The sequence below is a fragment of the Toxotes jaculatrix genome, chromosome 3 (genome assembly GCF_017976425.1).
Source record: "Toxotes jaculatrix isolate fToxJac2 chromosome 3, fToxJac2.pri, whole genome shotgun sequence".
Taxonomy (NCBI): Eukaryota; Metazoa; Chordata; class Actinopteri; family Toxotidae; genus Toxotes; species Toxotes jaculatrix.
Window position 1 is genome coordinate 4,133,230 of NC_054396.1, and position 14,292 is coordinate 4,147,521.

Here is a 14,292-nt window from a genome sequence, read left to right on the forward strand (position 1 = left end):
GTCATTTGTTCTTTGAGCTCAACACTTTGGTGCTTGTTAACCTACCAGTGCTTCACACAAAGAGACTGTATAACTGAAAGCTTCACATAACTGGATTGTCTCTGTTGAACCAGCAGACTCGTATTAACTACTAAACTGTAGGCTACTGGCAATCTTAACTTAGCTCAAGCAACATTGGTGCTTTTGGATAAACTAAAAGTTTTTAGCACTTTTGCATGTAGCAGTGCACAGTCATTTACATAGCAGTCATCCTCATATCTTTGTCTCTTAGCATCATGGATACACTAGGTTTCATTCTTTAAAAACAACAATGCTTAGTAATGTAGAAACCCATTCAAAGCAGACAGACGGGCAGACGTGTTTATCTGTCTGAACCAGTGCAGTCTTTGTGTCTGAGCCTCCCCAGGCTGCTTCGACTGACCTACATCCAGACCTGTATTCCCTAATCATCATCCAATTCTCTCCCTGTTTCTCTCTCAGTCCTGTCTGTGTATCTGATTAAAAAACAGGCTGTATTTTTTTTTTTTTTTTGAATACCAGAAATGCTATTTTCCTATTTGCAAAAATAAAAAACAAAAAATGAAAAGGATGAATCCTTTGCTTTGTTGTTATTTCAGTGATTCGCATTAAAAAGATCTGTTTTTCAGACACAGAGCAACATTAGCTGGGCTTGTACACGTGTGACAAATACACCAGTTACAGAAGTGGCGAGAAAAAAAGTGTCGTACAGTAAAGTACAGGTGATCAGAGGATAAGGTGTAATGTGAAAGGGTTTGCTCACAACAAACTGCTGTTTCCCTCCACTCTGCAGAACCTTTGTGCACTTTGTAGGTTTTTGCAACTTTTGTTCACTCTCATCGCTGTTGTCAGCCTCATGTCCAGCAGCAACAGGCAACTCACTGTGAATTTCAACCTGACTAATAGCTAGGGTTTTGCTCGATTGTGAGACAACTCCGTTATTCTCCTTTATCCTGACAGTAACTGATCATGAATATCACTCTTTATTACAGCCTATGTAATGAGCATATTTAAAATATAATGGTGAACAAGTCATTCAAATAATTCTTGCTGAGGAAATGATTAAAACCTACCCATTTTCAGAGGGAGAAATCACAAGCGGAGCCAAAAAAAAAAAATCCTCTCACATCACCTCATCTCTGTACATCGCTTGTAGAATACCTGGACAATTTTTAGAGTTTGCCTGTTCACTGTATGTTAGGAAGATGTGTTAGTGTAGACTAACTTAGACCAAGTTAGAGACTAGCTGGTGAACATAATGGAGAATTTAGCAGCTGAAGCAGCCACATTTCTTCCCTCAGAAATTTGTGGAGGCCAAAACAGAGCTAAAAGGTGTATGAATATTGGACTTGGCAAAGATTGGACTCAGCTGGACAAAATTACAACTCCAAACAAATACTAATTTTGCTCTGAGCCTCTTGGAGTTGCAAATACTGTTTGCTAACATGTTAATGTCAATGACGCATTTTCAATTTGTTCCACTGCCCCCAGGTGGCCGAAAAGTAGTTAATGCAGCTTTAAGTACAAGTTTGAAATGTTTCCAATTACTGCTACTTTATATTTCTACTTCAGTACCTTGCATCCGTTCAGGTGTTGACAGATGCCTCTGGCAGGGTCTCTCCACCCTGAAGGAGAATGAACTCCACCAGCTGCTGATTCTGTTGTTCTACATTTAGTCCCTCTACAGCCCAAACTCCACCCTCGACAGCAGCAGTAGCTGCTGTTAAGCCCTCAACACCTCTGCACCCACCCCCTCCTCAAGCCGGGAGACTGTGGGGCAGGGGGTGCTGGCCCTGTCTGAGTCTCCATCTTGGACCGGCATCACGTCAGGTATTTTAATGGCACGCCACAAACTTTACATGTTCTCTAATAACTCTTGATCAGTACAGGTGTAAGATGCAATCTTCATTTGGGAGGTGAGTCTCCCTGCCGGAGAAGGGACGCCCCTCGATATGGAGCTATCAGAAAGAGAACAGCCTCAGTGTTGGCACTAGAAGCTTCACACCCCCCTGCATTGAGAGCGACAGGGCAAGTGGGCCCATCCTCTCTCCGTGCATCAATCCCTCACTACCCAGATCATTACCCAGGGTAAGTGTGTTTCTGTGGCCCTCTGCCTTCCTGATTGGACAGGATGCTGTTGAAGAGTTACACATTGCAGTTCTTCTGTACAGATACATTGCACAGGGTCCTGTGTTTGCATGCTAATTATCAGACAGTTGCTGGAATGCAGCCAACCAGATATGCATAGATCTGACAGATGCACGTTTTCATGTCCCTATTCTCAGTGGTGTAGTGGTCCATGGAGAAGTGGCTATACTCAATTTTTTTTTTTTTTTTTTTAAGTAGTCTAAAAAAAAAAAAAAAAAAAAAAAAGCCCTTTCAGAAAACAGGGACATGTAAGACTACTCTATTAAGTTTACCCCAAAATCCGTCATTTCTACTTGCTCACTATTATAAAATGATCATGACTTGATTAGGAGCAGTTTGTAGTTACTACTGGTCACACAAGCAGCCTGGATAAATGTAAAATGTATTTATCATGAGGCAAACATGGTGTTTCAGTTATTTTTGAACATTTATTTAACCCTTATATTGTGTTAGGGTCAAATTTGACCCGTTTACGATTTAAAATATGTAAAAAGTACCATTTCCTTGTTTGTATTGGAACAAGGCTTCATGATATCCTCAGGAACAACTATTATAACACAACAAAAAAATTTTCACCATTTTAGTAAATTCTGAAAGTCTCTAAAAGAAAAAGTGACATCTGAGGGGTTACGGGTCAGATATGACCCGTCAAGAATATTGGCAGTTGTAAGCATCTATGCATCATATAAAAGTTTTAGGTTGTTCTGTGGATCATATTGGACTCAATTTACACCCCCTCCACTACACATCACCCCACCCACCCACACCCCCACCTCATCCCATCCCCTCCCCATTCCACCGCACCTGTCTCCCCTGTGGTCACCTAAATACATGGGAACACAACTTTTCTCGCAGAATATTGGTGCATTTTGTATCATCTTTGGGGGCACAGATGGTGAAAGAGAGGTCTTCAAATCAAAAAAAGGTGACATTTCATCCCCCGCTCCAGCCCACGCACCTTCACCCTCACCGCACCTGTCTCTCCTGGGGACACCTAAACCCATGGGAACACAACTTTTCTCAGAGAATATTACTACAAATATTAATACACAGACACACAGACAGACACACAGACACAGACACACAGACACAGACACACACACACACAGACACACACACACACACACACACACACACACACACACACACACACACACACACACACACACACACACACCTTGCCAATGTTCAGTTTGAAAATGTTTCAATGCTCAGACAGACAGAGTCCGTTTTGTCTTTGTTCAATGTTCAGTTTGAGAGAGAGAGAGAAACTTGCTGTTGTTCATGGTCTTTTTCATGTTCTATCTGCATTTGCAATTTTGAGCTTGGTTTGGTTTGGTTTTGTGAAAAAGAAAAGCCTTTTTTACCTCTATCCTAACATAAATCTGTACAGGTCAGTCCAGACCAGTAACACAACAGATGTCACTATGGTTAATAATATTAAGTTTAAAAAAAAAAAAATTTTGGTGATATGTTTTAATATTAATCTATTATACTCAGATAACATAATTACCCTTTGTCTTCATTATAACAAAGACAGTGAGTGAATTTAAATATTTTTGAAAATGAAAACGAGTGGTATATTATAAGATAAAAGGTCCATTGGGCAAAAAAAATAACATTTAATACAGTGTTTGCATGAATATGAATGCATTACAAGGTAGATATGAGGTGAAAAACAATACTGTATGATAATCATTGTTCTCTGAGTATTTTGGGCTGGGTTAAGTCACGGGTCAATTGTGACCCGCCAACACCAAAGACGTGGGCAGCTTCCTAACACATTACAAGGGTTAAATAAAATACTTCAAATCTGAAGTTGACAATGCATCGTCGTTCGTATTTCATCTTAAATAAAACACACAAATCATTCTCTTCCAAACATCAAAACCAAACAAATAAACTCAAAAGTGCACTGTCAGAAAACTGAAATAAATTATTTGGTTTTCAGTAGTTGAACACTATTTTAGCAATGTCTCCCTTTCTTTTCATTGTTATCTGTCCCTATACAAAATAAGACAACCTGATTAGACATTGTTTTAGGCCGACATTGTTTTAGGCCGAATCTTAACTTACTTAAAAATCAACTACCAGCCGAGCTACTTTAAAATTAACCTAGATCATGTAGGTTAGTTAGGGCTAAGTAACTTGGCTAACGTTACAATTTAGACCTTTACAATAACAAACGAGCTTCATAGACATTGAGATAGTCCGTTTCATCTAACATTACAGTCTGGTATGAAATTCTTGCAAACTGGGTTGATTAAACACTTACTGAAAACCAACAATGGCGAGGTTTCCCCTCATTATCCCAATCTAGCTAGCTTCAGACTAACGTTAGCATAACGTTAGCCTTTCATAACGTTAGCCGACTCGCACAGTTTAACTATTGGTGACAAAATCTCTTCTCCTCTAAATGTGCAGTCATATTGCCAGTAAAACAATGATTCATTTGGAAACCACCTTAAAACTTATCTCAGAATGATGTCTTCCATCAACTGGGGTGGCACACCGCCACCTGTTGTCTGTCGTTAGCGTCAAGTGGCACTGGCACCTGAGGCTTTTTTTTTTTTTTTTTCTCACTGGCACCTGAGGTGTTAGCGACCCTACTCTGCCTCTAATTGGCTCATCAGTCCTCATGTCTAAAGTTAACCAATCTAATCAGTGAAGGCAGCGAGTACCAGCCAATTAGAGGCAGAGGAGGGTGGGTCATGACTTCACCATCCTTTAGGAAAAAAATGGAAACAACCTGGCTCACAGATATTATTGAATGGTACGCCGTATACCGCCGTATACCCTGGACTACACCACTGCCTATTCTGCCGCAGCACAAGAAGTATATCTGTTTTGCAGTAGGAGATGGAATGTTACTCACTGGCCCCATGCACTTTCTCCAAATTGTGGCGGACCCTCACCTATTCACGGCAGAAGGCCAGGGCCCACATGGATCTTGTGATCCAACACATCCTGCAACTGTCTTTGCTGTCAATTTTGGAGAGAATGCCCTGCACATGTCAGCACGTGCGGTATCAGGGACTGGACCTGGATGCTTGGACCATGGACAGGCACTTCTCAGAGGAACCCTTTTGAGGCTGGCTCTCCAGGTGGAAACAGAAGCTCCTAGAGATGATGTCGGTGACTCACCAGGTTGTGCACCTTGGATTTCTGCTCATGAGAAACCTCCAACAGTGGCTTGCACGTCTCAAACTGCATCTGAACCGTGACACAATGCAGTGCTTAACAGCCGTTGTGGTGGTGCTGGAGGTTCCGGTTGCCAGGTGGTTCCTAGGCCAGGAGCTATTAGGCCATTGCTCTTACCATCCCAGTGGCCCTCAGGGAGCATTCCACTAGGGTGGGTTGCGGTTTTGACTGCCTATTTATGGGACCACAGTGTATGTTTGCTACCCCTTGATTGGGCAAGGTATGCAAAGATCTGCCTCGGGGTGCTGAGGCAGAGGCGGCTGGCCCATAGGGGGCGCTGGGGCACCGCCCTCCCAGATGTGGAGGGGGAAAAATATATAAAATATATATGTATATATTTTATATATTTATATTTTTTTAAACAAAATATATATTATCAGTGTCATTTTTACTAAATAGTGTGTTCCTACATGCAATCTAAACTATATAAACATCATCTCCACCAGCTGACTCTCATTCAACAGTCAATTTCCCCTGACGTCACAGATTAGTAACATTTTGGTCTATTAATAGAATTCTTCCTGGGCGCTAGTGAAAAGCGCCCCCGATTGTAGCGAAATAGCCAATTGTGTACTGTTACTGGGGGAAAAACAAAATATTCAGCCAATTAACGTCGCGTAATTTTAGGATTTGGGGGCGCTGAAAATTTAGCCCCTTACTCAGGAAATGCCGCGAAAGGGATTGCTACGAGGTCACAGGTTAGTCAGTCAAAGTGATGATGGCGGCGTTAACCACAGTTGAGGGGCAGCTTCCACCAAATTCGGTGAGATCCCTTTTAAACTACCCTTTTGCGAGAAGGACGATGGTAGAAAAAATATGTGTTAAGGAGCTGGGACCTGACAAGCCCGAAATAACCATCACCCAGCCAACCAAGGAGAAAGGAAAGGCCTATAACAGGACCTTTAACAGAAATTGGTTCCAGCGTAAATCCTGGCTAACAGGCTGTGGAATATCTAATGCGCTTTTTTGTTTCCCCTGCATACTTTTTAAAAGTGACAAGTGTGATTTGACGTGGACAGTTTCTGGACAGACTGACTTAAAGCACCTCTCAGAACGCATTAAGAAGCACGAACGGTCAAAAGTTCACATGGAAAACTGCATAAAGCTAGCTGTGGTTGGAAAGATAAGCATAGCGGCGCAGCTAGACGAAGGGCACCGCATCGCTGTCAGAAGGCACAATGAAGAGGTGGATAAAAACCGTCATATTTTATCAAAGATCATCGACTGCGTGAAATTTTGTGGTGCTTTTGAACTATCAATGCGGGGACATGATGAGAGTGTTTCTTCAGACAATCCCGGAATTTTCCGAGGTCTGGTGGACTTAATGGCATCCATAGATCGGGACTTGAGGGAACACCTTGAAAGTGCGACTGTATTTAAAGGCACTTCAAAGACGGTTCAGAATGAGCTGCTGGACTGTATGCTGGCAGTTCTGCAAGAACGGATCGTGGATGAGGTAAAGACAGCAAACTTTTTAGCTATCCAAGCTGATGAAACTACTGACATTTCCACACACTGTCAGCTAGTCCTGGTGCTGAGATACATCGACCAACGCAACAACATACAAGAGCGTTTTTTCGAGTTCATCAAGCTACCCAACGCCTGTGCGGATGCAATAGCTAGCGCCTTAATGGAGAGGCTGCGCACCATCCTTCCCGAGGGACACGAAAAAAAGTTGATCGCCCAGGCCTATGATGGGGCTTCAGTAATGAGGGGTGCCACTGGAGGAGTGCAGCGCAAGATACAGGACATCTATTCAAACGCTCACTACGTTCACTGTTATGCCCATCAGTTAAACCTGGTAATGCAACAAGCAACCTCTCACATCCCTCAGATCAGTCACTTTTTTTCCGACATGGGGGGGTTTGCTTCTTTTTTCACAAAATCGAGCAAGAGAACCGCAGTGCTGGATGAGGTGGTGGCGCATCGGCTTCCAAGTGCGTCGTCAACACGTTGGAACTTCAACAGTCGTGCTGTGAACACCGTGTACGAGCACAAGGATGACCTGGTGAAGTGTTTTCAGACCATCCGGAACAGAGAAGCATTTGATGGCCCCACAAAAAGAGAAGCCGGCGGCTATGTGAGGATGCTGGAAGATGAAGCTTTTTGCTTTTTCCTAGCATTGTTTCATAAGATCATGCCACACGTAGACATGCTATATAACCAGCTGCAGAAGAGAAACATCGATGCTGTCTACATCACAGGAGCCACCCAGAGGTTCATTCACAGCATGCAAGCTATCAGGTAGGTTAAATGCATTAATAATAATAATAATAATAATATATAATCTATAATCTTCAGAGCATTTTATACAGAAAATGTAGCTCAAAGCTTCAGCAGTTTGACAAAGGAACACAAGACCAGCCCAGTAGCTATGTTAATATGTAGTGTATCTATGATGTTTAGATGAAAATATAATGTGATGTTTAGATGAAATATAATTGCCAGTAATTGTAACACAGCCTTGGGTTTGATTAATATATCCCTCACCAGTTTTCAGAACTTACTCACAAAATTCCTGTATTGGATCAGGGAGGATGTTCCTAATCTGGTGGAGGATGAGGAGTACAGAAGACCTGTTCAGGAGCCACCCACAAAGAAACGGAGGACACTGGGAGAAGGCACGCAACACCACTTGGCACTGGAGGTGAGCACTTGCTGCTTGTTCTGATTTGAATCAGATCAAATCTAATGAAGATGCTGGCCATTTGATATAGTAATCCTGACTGAAATGTATATTGTCATATTGTCATATTATTATTGTCATAATATTTTTAAAAATTACATGTCATTGCATAGGTATGTGACACCATTATGAGCCATGCCGAGGAGAGGTTTTCATTCACCAAGCACCTCGTCAGCGCCACTCTGTTGCAAGGAGACTTGTTCCAGCAACACTGCAGAAAGTTCCCAGATTCAGCACTGGAAGCCACGGTGGAAGCCTATCCCTCATTGGACAAGGCCAGACTTAAGACAGAACTGTCCTTGATCTATGAAAACGAGGAGTTCCAGAGTTGCAGTGGTGCATTGGCTCTCTATCAGGTTTTGATGGAAAACAATCTTCAAGACACATTCACTGAAAGCGTAAGTCTTCTAAACATCCTCATCACCACGCCGATGACAACATCAGAGTCAGAGAGGTGCTTCTCTACTTTAAACAGGATAAAGACTTTCCTTAGAAACACCATGGCACAAGATCGGCTCAATGCTCTGGCCATGCTCTCCATAGAGAAAAAACTGACAAGAGACATTCCTGACTTCAACACCAGGGTCATTGAGAAATTTGCCACACAGAAAGACAGACGAGCAAAGTTCTTGTACAAATAATAACTCTCCACCCCATTCAGTTTATCTTCTCTCTGTCTGTCTCTCTCACACACACACATACACACACGTGCACACACATTGTTGATTTGTGTAGGTTCAGTTGATATCATAGCTGTAGCTGAATTTTGTTTTTGATACCGTTTTTATTTGTTTTTGTATTGTTTTTGATACTGTTCCTTTCTAAAGCGTACATGTAACCTATGTGAATTGTTAATATACTTTATCTGTGATTTTGAGAAGGAAATTAAATTATTATTGTGGAATTTAAGTCATTTTCTGACTGTTGATTTGAATGCTTATACTGGAGTAGGCAGGAAAATTTATCGGCATATCAGCCCCACCAAGAATTTTTTTCACCAGCCGCCACTGTGCTGAGGCATAACATTTATTTGTTTTAGTTAGTGTTTTAGTTTGTGTTTTTACCATCCATCCATTTTCTATACTACTTATCCTCCTTAGGCTCACAGGGCTGACACATAGAAACAAACAACCATGCACATTCACACCTATGGACAATTTAGAGTCACCAGTTAACCTAACCTGCATGTTTTTGAATTATGGGAGGAAGCTGGAATACCACATAGGCACATGCCAGTGTTTTGAAAGCAGAACCTTCTTGCTGTGAAGCGACAGTGCTAACCGCTGCACCAGCTGGTTTTTACCAGCTTCTGTGATGAGTAGTCTTTAGCCACTAAATACTCTGCTATGTCTTCCTACTAGTTGCTAACTTTCTCTGCTATTTGGCAGGTTGCACATATTGGGTTTATCAGAACCCAAGTGCAGAGGACAACGTCCTGGGCTGTAAAATCAAAGCAATGAGCTAAAAGGGGCTAAAAAGCTGCTTAGATCTGAGGGGGAACTGCAGTCAGGTGACTGAAACAACCTCTCTCACATTGCTTGTGGTCATTTGACCCATTGTTCATAGGAAAATATTAACTCCACCTCAACCAGCTACAAGTTTAAAATTCTGCTTACGTGTACTTGCATTAGAAATACTCATCAAAAATATAGTATATACAGCAAGAATTACTATCTTAGCCACCAAAGCTTTTATAAGAACACATATGAACCTTCAAACAATGGCTGGCTTTGTTGTCATGGCAAACCTTTCTTTGTTTCACGAGTCACCGCCTCTCTACTAATTTGCCCAGTGACTGTCTCACTGAAATGACACCAATCTGAATTTCCTGCAGCGCTGAACGACAGCAGCGATTACAGCATGGAGTGGGTGGCAGGATAACCACATCAAGGCTGCTCCAGTGAGTCTCTGGATAAAAACATGCTGCAGGCTTCCCAATACTGATCTGAGTGCTGCAGTATGGTGTAATATCTCTTAGTTCAATATTCAAGAAAGCAGAGAGGAAGCTGCAGCTCTGTCTCCATGCATTTCAGGTTGGAATTTCTGGCTTGTTGATGCTTTCCAGTTGTGTTTGGCAGGGAGGGAGCACCCGGAGGAAACTGGGAGCCAGCTTCAAAGCATAAAACTGCATTGCCTCCTTTCCTGCTAGGCTCTTTCACACTGTTGCTAATCTGGGATGATGCAGTTTGAAAAAAAAGAATAAAAAAATGCTCATCTGACTGCTGTCGTGATGTTCTGATTCATAAACTATAGCTGAGGGAGGCGCCTGAGAAGAAAATAGGCCAGACCGGTTGGACAGAGGGGATTTCCTTTAAGAAATTAAATGTGGCCACAGGCTGTCATATGACTCCATTTTCCTGCCAAAATCTACAAGTGCAAATGAGAACCACGCGTGCGGAAGTTGAAAAAAAAGTTTCAGAGATGTAAATTACTTTTTTTTCTCAGTCAGTCGAATTTACAATGTTGGTGGAGTGACACTGACATTTTATCAAACTAAAAGAAAAATTAAATAACTATAGGATCTAAGTTTAAGAAAAAGAAAACACACGACCCGTATCTTATCAACTTAATGTCAGTAATGGAAGAAACAAAAGATAGAGCTCAGACAAACACATTCAAGTACGCTGCTCTGTGTAAGATTTTGCATGCGTTCAAGTCACGTCAGTTTTATTTATATGGTGTCAAATCACAAAAGACATTATCTCAGCTGACCAGCAGTTGTGACCAGAGGTTACTGTAGGACACAGCCCTGTACTGTGTCTAAAAAGGAACAATACCGCCTTTAGAAAGCTATAGATTTACACTAATCAGTGATGGTGGCAAGAATGTCTTCATTCTAAAGCTAAAGAGCAGACAAGAATGTATTTCTTTTTCTGTTTTAATGGGTAATTTGTGAGATGTTTTCTCCCTCCCTAAGATTTGTTCTTTCCCTCTTTCCTCTCTCTCTCTGGCCTAGTTGGACACTAAATTAATATAAAAACCAGGAATGCAGCCTTAAAAAAGTTTTTTTTTTTTTTTTAATATTAATAATGAATCAGAAACTTTGTAATTTGAAAGAAATTGCTTGTAGCAATGAACCTAATGAGAATGATCACTCTGCAGTCCCAGTTTTACAAAGCATTTCTGCATATTTAAGCTCAATGATTTGGTTTATTTGACCTCTCCAAGGACTGTTTTTCAGATTGATCGATTATTTTTCTCTATAAAATGTCAGAAAATGGTTAAAAAAAAATCCCCATCACAGTTTTCCAAAACTCAAACTGACATCTCACATATCCTCTTTTGTCCAACCAACGGTCCAAACCCCAAACATATTCAGTGATTTATAATCAGTGACAAAGGTAAAACTTCAAATTCTCCATTTTAGGTAAAGAAATTACGTCTGTGTCTATTCTGTTGCTCCTGGAGACCCAAAAACATCAAATGCTGCTTCAATGCTAATTTTTTCAAATTAGTTAGTTTTTGTCACGTTAAAAAAAAGGTCTAAAAATGAAAGAAGGACATAAGAACATTACAACATTACAACAGTAAAACAACATTAAACAAAAATATACTAAGAAAAATTCCAGTGGATTTGGTGGATTCTACTGCTGCAGGCTGCTAAGAAATGCACAGTCTACCTACATGAAATATGAACACATGACAAACCTGGAGAAAATGTTAATCTATAGTAGATTTTTTTCTCTGCTGTGATGAGTCACTCAACTAAACAAATAAATAATCACCCACTGGTCTTTCACTGCATAACATTAAGAGCTGAATTGTACTAATGTTCTTTTTCTGGTGAATGTCAGACTCATATGACTGATACTATATTTTTACTGGATGCCATTAAGTGCAACCACTCAGATTTGTTTTTGCTTACAGTGAGGCGATGGAACATAGAGCATACACTTTTTTTTATTTCATCTCTGTTATTATAACGTGGTTAAGCTGAGTTCAGCTGTATGTTCACTCTGTGTTCAGTCCAGATAACAACAAATGAATGTATACAATAAGTTGCACTGAAATTTGCTGAGAGTTGGTTGATGATAGTGTGACATTGCTGTGATATGCTGCCACTTGGTGGTTAATCTAAATACATACTGTACGCACAGTTTTTACTGTAGAGAAGATATTATTTTATGTTGCTAAAAACAGTTTTCCTTAAAAGAAAATCACTACAACTGTGTCTATAATGTTGTACAATTCCAACATGTCTTATTGTGCTACTTAGAGGTACTGCATTCAAAACTGAGAAGGAAGAGGGGCGAAAATGATCATTGGTCTGATCCCTAATTTACATTAGGTTTTTATTTAAATGATATAGCACATTTCATAGTAAACTCAATGTGTGTTTGCATTGAAATGCACATGCAAATACCCAGTCACTCCAGGGCAGTAAGGAAGCAACAGCCACACCATAAACCACAGACACACACTAACTAATCAGAGAATTGTTTTCTGTCAGTATTTGAATGTGAACGCAGCGGTGACAGATCTCAGGTCACCAGACAGTTTGTTCCACAGAATCAGACCGTGGTCACCAAAAGCAAACTCACCAGCTTTGAATCTAACGCTGCGCAGTTCAGTACACTCATTCAGTGAGAGGGTCAGAGACGCAACATGGAGCAAAACTCTGCAAAGCCTAACAGAAGATTTTAGCCATTGATTCTGTGATGCTGGGAGGTAGAGAAATCATTTTTTAGTACTGGAGTGACATGTTTGGCAGTGTGTCTGTAGGTGGGGGGCCCTGCTGCTTTGGATGAGCTGGGCCCTTCCAGCACCCTTGTTCAGATGAATTCATAAAGCTGTTAGCTGAGAATCATCTTGTGATATAAATCCAATTTTGATAGAAATTTTAAGTCATACAAACCTGCCCTAGTTATGTTTGTCATGAGACTTTCAAGTTAAGGTCAGTCTGAAATAACTGCTTGCTGTGTTCCAGAGACAGTGGTGTTTATTTAATTGGAGATGGAAGGCAGTAGCCTACAGGGTTTTAAATAATACAAAGAAAGTAGCCACTTTGTGACAGAATAAATGGAAGCCTGCTAAATGTGTGTTTGTGAGTTGTGGTTATAACCCAAATTCCATGAAATGATTTGTACCTAAGTACAAAATAAATGAATAAAATAAAAATAAAAACCCATGGGATGTAACTTATGTGTGTGACAACCCTGAGATGAACTTGTGGATGCTGCTTTTGGCCCTATGCATGCTGGGATAGGCTAAAAATCATAAATAGGTGAGGCAGAAAGAAATGAAGTGTGTGTATACCACTTTTGGGGCATTAAGCTGCCTCTTTGTTTGCATTATTTAATTTTCAGGTGCCAACAAGATTTTCCCACTATTTCTAAAAGTGTAAATAAATTGAGATGCTCTCCGCTTTACTGACACCAAATCAAAGGAATTCAGTGTATTCATACATCTTTTATTACCTGAAGCAACTTATGAATTCACAATTTTCCAAGAAAAAGAATTTTTCTCCAGTAAATTATACTTTCAGTCTAAACGTTTTGCTAAATGGGTTTTAATTAATTTAATAATTAACTAAAATCATTGTTCTGATTTCTTATCCCATTTTAACCGGACGCCCAAATGGTTGGCCACAGAAATTGCAGTAGTACGCAGTAAACCACGCGCCCACACCAGAGGAATAAACAGTGAATTGTGTGAGTTACAAACATCACACGCTTGTGTTTTTGTTGTGTGCATTTGTGATGAAGTAACAACAACATGGAAGGCAAAGCATAACAACCAAAGAAACGAGAGAGGAAGTGACCTCAGCGTGAGTTTAATGACACATTTCGTGCTGTCGACAGCATCGGAATTTTGACGGACATACACCAACCGCGCAAACAAGTGGGAATTTTCTTTCACAGGAGACTCTGAAATGTAACGTTTAAGGTTAAAGAACATGCCAACAGCATCAACTAGAGAAACAGTTCAGGTTAAGTATATTGCTTAGCGTCCAAAATTCAGTTAAAATCTTGACTTAAATGTTCTATATTAAGTGAAGATTCCTAACTGTTATTATTGTTTTTATCGTGATAATACTAAAGCTGAAATGTGTGATTAAAGCGCATATTCTCCCTTTTTTATGGCAGCTTTAAGCAGCTACTTGCTGCATAGTTTTACACTAAAAACAGCAGTTACCAACTCAAAATTCAGTATGCGTTCCCGAGCAAGCGGGAGGCGCGACCGTTCTCGAGATCGAGGTGTTCGAGGAACCTCGAATGCAACATTATTTCCTGTTCAAA